This window comes from Rutidosis leptorrhynchoides, chromosome 7, assembly GCF_046630445.1.
Source record: "Rutidosis leptorrhynchoides isolate AG116_Rl617_1_P2 chromosome 7, CSIRO_AGI_Rlap_v1, whole genome shotgun sequence".
NCBI classification, from domain to species: domain Eukaryota; kingdom Viridiplantae; phylum Streptophyta; class Magnoliopsida; order Asterales; family Asteraceae; genus Rutidosis; species Rutidosis leptorrhynchoides.
In genome coordinates this window covers 122,908,444-122,912,389 of record NC_092339.1, presented here as the reverse complement: position 1 = coordinate 122,912,389, position 3,946 = coordinate 122,908,444, and the positions used below count along the sequence as shown (strand labels likewise).

The following is a 3,946-nucleotide window of genomic DNA, read 5'->3' as shown; positions in this document are numbered from 1 at the left end:
CCATTGCTTTAAAGACTGAAATTGATTCGTTTCGGCTCACTAAGTTTTTTATTTAGATGTTGATATGTTGTTAGTATGTTTGTTTCCTATTTGGAACATACATAGGTGTAAAATATTAGGTTCAAATGGTGATTGTGCGGTGCAAGGAAGGTGTTTGATGAAATGTCTAAGCCAAAACGAATAAAATAGTATGATTTATGTTATACATGTTTTGTTTGATGTTTATCTTTTTGGATGAACCGACAACTGGTCTTCATGCTAGAGTTGTAGCCATTGTTATCCGTAATGTAAGGAACATGGTGGACATAGGAAGAAATTACTTAATGTAGGCTCCAGTTCATAGGTATTTTCTAAAGTTGAGTTTACTAATTGATTATTTCAACCTTTTGAAAAATTTATTGAATGTACGTATTATTTAGTGTTTTCTTATTTTGATCTGTGTTACGTAGTTACAGCATATAGGTACCGAAAAATAAGTTTTGATGCCACTTAAGTTTGTTACTTCTGTGTTATCTTATTGAATATTGTTAATATTAGTTACCGTATTTGTATCTATTAGTATGAGTATTGTATATTGAGTGGAATTGGTCATTATTATCTCATTCCAATAGTCTTTTTCTTGCATAGTCTTGTTTTTTTATTGTTATGGAGAAGGGAGAATTTTTAAAGTCCTTGTTAATATAATTTGTTACTCCTTTTTAACAAACAGTTGAATAACTTATTATCTCATTTTGTTGACTGTTTTACGTTTATGTAAGATTAACAGACACTATTCAATTGAATGTAGGTTCTTTATGTTGGAGATCACATCTATGGTGATATCCTACGCAACAAAAAAAATCTGGGTACGATCTTTTGTATTCATTCTTAATCGATATTTGGTCCAACTTTAAAGTGGCATTAGATGGTGCACCAATTTATTGCCATTTTACCATATTTTGCTAAGTAGGAATAAGAAATAGATAGATATGGTTATTGCTGCTTATAATCTGTATGCTATATAGTCTCTTTGTATTAAGATGCCATTATTTTTATTCTTAATCTTGATCATGCATCGTGATACAATTACATGAAATTGAAAAAGATGTCAATGTTCTCATATCGCATCACAACAATCGAAATGTAATGTTTGTTTAAAAGGGTTTTACTAGAATATATTTCCAATAAGTATATCAGCGGGGATGGAGGAACAGTAACCGGCCTATTTTGGTAATTTTGGGTCAGTGCTTCTTTCCCCCTTTTCTCTCTCGCTACTTCGTAGGGTTTTTATTTCCACCACTTCTTTTAATTTTGCTGTTGCACGTTTTTATTTCCCAGTGTTTATTTTGTTTTAATTGTCGTTATCCATTCATGTTTTGCAGGTAAAACGACCATCGCCCTCGACTATCTTCATCGACATCGTCGATCGATTCTTTGACCGATTTGTGTTTATTCGTTAGTTGGCGCAAATTTTCGCCGGATATTTCTAATCGACAACTGTTGCCGGTTTATTTTGATCCACAAAAAATTTTGTTTACAAATTAGGGTTTGAGGTGATTGTTGACCCCAAACTATGGATGACACTGCATCCGGTCTGCTGTGGCCGTCGTTGCCGCTACCACCGGTGTTCGAATCGGTTGATGGTATGTATGTTTTAACAATTTTATGCTAACAATCAGTTGAAATTTTTGTTGGATTGCATGTGGTGAATTTGGTCCATCTTTCTATCCCTCTATTTTCGAATTGCAATTAATTGACCTTTCTATCCCTCTGTTTGTGGTTAGGTATGTGCCGAATTTTCTGCTATAGTAACCAAACCATGATTCAAACTCCTAATCATCCACTGAAAAGCCAATTTGCATTATATCTGCTGCATACAGTATATGCATAAGGTATATACTCTATTATGCATGTTGATGCATTTAACCAAAGAAAAATTAATAAATAAATAAAAATTCTTCACCTGCTTTCTCTTAATTCCAAACTTGCAATTGGGAATACCGAATACATGATTACAAGATTTTCTGTGTTGCATAATGTTATTTTTTAATGAAATATCGTGCTTTACTTGAATCGGATTTCTATAGTCGTTCAACCATTGTGGGATTACATATTAGATGATACGGTTCTGTTTGGTTTATCGCTTCCTTAATTTTTCAATGGTTATTTAATAACACATGACCTATCGCTGGAACATGATTCAATGAGGTCAGACATTGCGTCATTTTTTCTCTCTCAAATGTAGACATCTAAAACTCTAAATTATTGTATTGAATGCAGGTACGTGATGATTGTGGGGGATGACAATTGTTGGTTCTGCTAAAAGACTTCATATTGTTTCGAGGAGCTCTGCTACCGTCTTTGGACATTGTTGCCATTATGCTTAGTTTGGCTGCAGTCCTCGGACATGGAAGCGTCTCCATTAGCGTCTCCGTTCGTAGACGATCGAAGTAACTTTATGAAGCTACTCACAACTCCCAATAAAGATGAGTGAGGTTTATATAAGATTCAATGATTGAATTGTTGTATAAACAGTGTGGTTCGAATTGGGCGAGCGGGTCGGGGTTGATACAAGATTGGAATCAGCTTTTGGGTAGTTCATGTTTTGAGACAACGCGAAGGTGATTTGGGCATTTCAGATTGTGTCAATTCTCTCAATCTGCTGTGGGAGTTCGCTTTCGGATCAGATTTATTTACAGAAGTGTTATATCAGTTATACTTATTACCCGAATGGAGTTCCTGGATCAGGTAATTAATATTGTTTGATCTATGATTAGAACTCTGTATTTGTTTTATTGGATATCGATTTCGAAATAGGTTAATTGTTTAGCTAAAAAGTTTTATGTATCAGGTAGTTAATCTCACCGGAGCTCTTACCGGAGACTGTTCTCGACCAAATTTAGGAGGGATAATTGGGTAAATAGATATATTGCATAAGTTGGGTATGATAAAAAAAAAAGTTAACTTTTTACATTTTAGGCTTGCAGTAAGGAACAAATGAGAGGGTGTTTATCTGTATTTACAATAGTTTAGAGTTTATTTTGTGATTTCTACTCTAAGTTACTATTAACTAGAAGCATGAGATAACATTTATATTGTTGATTAAGTTATATAACTAAAACAACATTGCTGTTGAAAAATTCAACATTTTTTTCAGCGACATCTTATTTCATTATGTTGTTATTACTTAAATTACTTAAAGCTAGATAATATGTAAAATGTTTTAAAACACATCACATTATTATAAGATTATAACATAACAGTATAAATGCTATCTCACTACCAAATCACACCCTATAGAACGTGCACAACTAACATTATAGCATAACAGTGTTTGCTATCATTTACAGCTAACAGCAGGATAGAAACTGTAAAAAAAAAAAAAAAAAAAACAACGCAACCAACTGTAACGACTTCCTTTTGCCCAACATATTAAGCTAGGACAAATGAAGCAGCCCAGCACACCAACAAACTTTTGTGCATCTTACTCTGTGTATAACTACAGTCAGATACTTATCTTCAGGATTTTCTATGACATATTTGTATCTTATGTAACTTGGTCTTAGAATGTAAACATATGTATCTTTTGCACCCTGTTACTTGATCCTAGATGTAAATACTATCAGTATTCTACTACGCCATTGAGCCAAACATAGGAACAACCAAGCGAACAGAAATAAACGAAAAAAAGCAGCAACGCGCGCCACCGGACCTATTTCTAGTTTAGAATGTAGATGAACAATATGATATAATATATTTTAATAAAATACATCAAATGAACAATAATGATGAATGCTAGATATTATGCCTATTAAGATTTAGATTATACTTGGCTTTACTGTGGAATTATATATTCATGTCTATATGTGCAGGAACTTCATCTGCTGAGGAGCGAGGTAGATCTGATTTAAGATCAGATCCATCATTCAAAGTGGTCACTCAGGTACGTAAATAATAAAGGTGGCAA

The 3,946-nt window shown here is 33.4% G+C and overlaps 1 long non-coding RNA gene across 1 annotated transcript; it reads left to right on the top strand.

Annotated features, from left to right (window-relative positions):
- The first annotated feature begins 1,156 nt into the window (after positions 1-1,156).
- LOC139856948 (uncharacterized) lies at positions 1,157-2,419 on the top strand. Its single transcript, XR_011762241.1, has 3 exons — positions 1,157-1,219; positions 1,362-1,622; positions 2,260-2,419. It is a non-coding gene; the product is annotated as an uncharacterized lncRNA (long non-coding RNA).
- Positions 2,420-3,946: the final 1,527 nt, after the last annotated feature.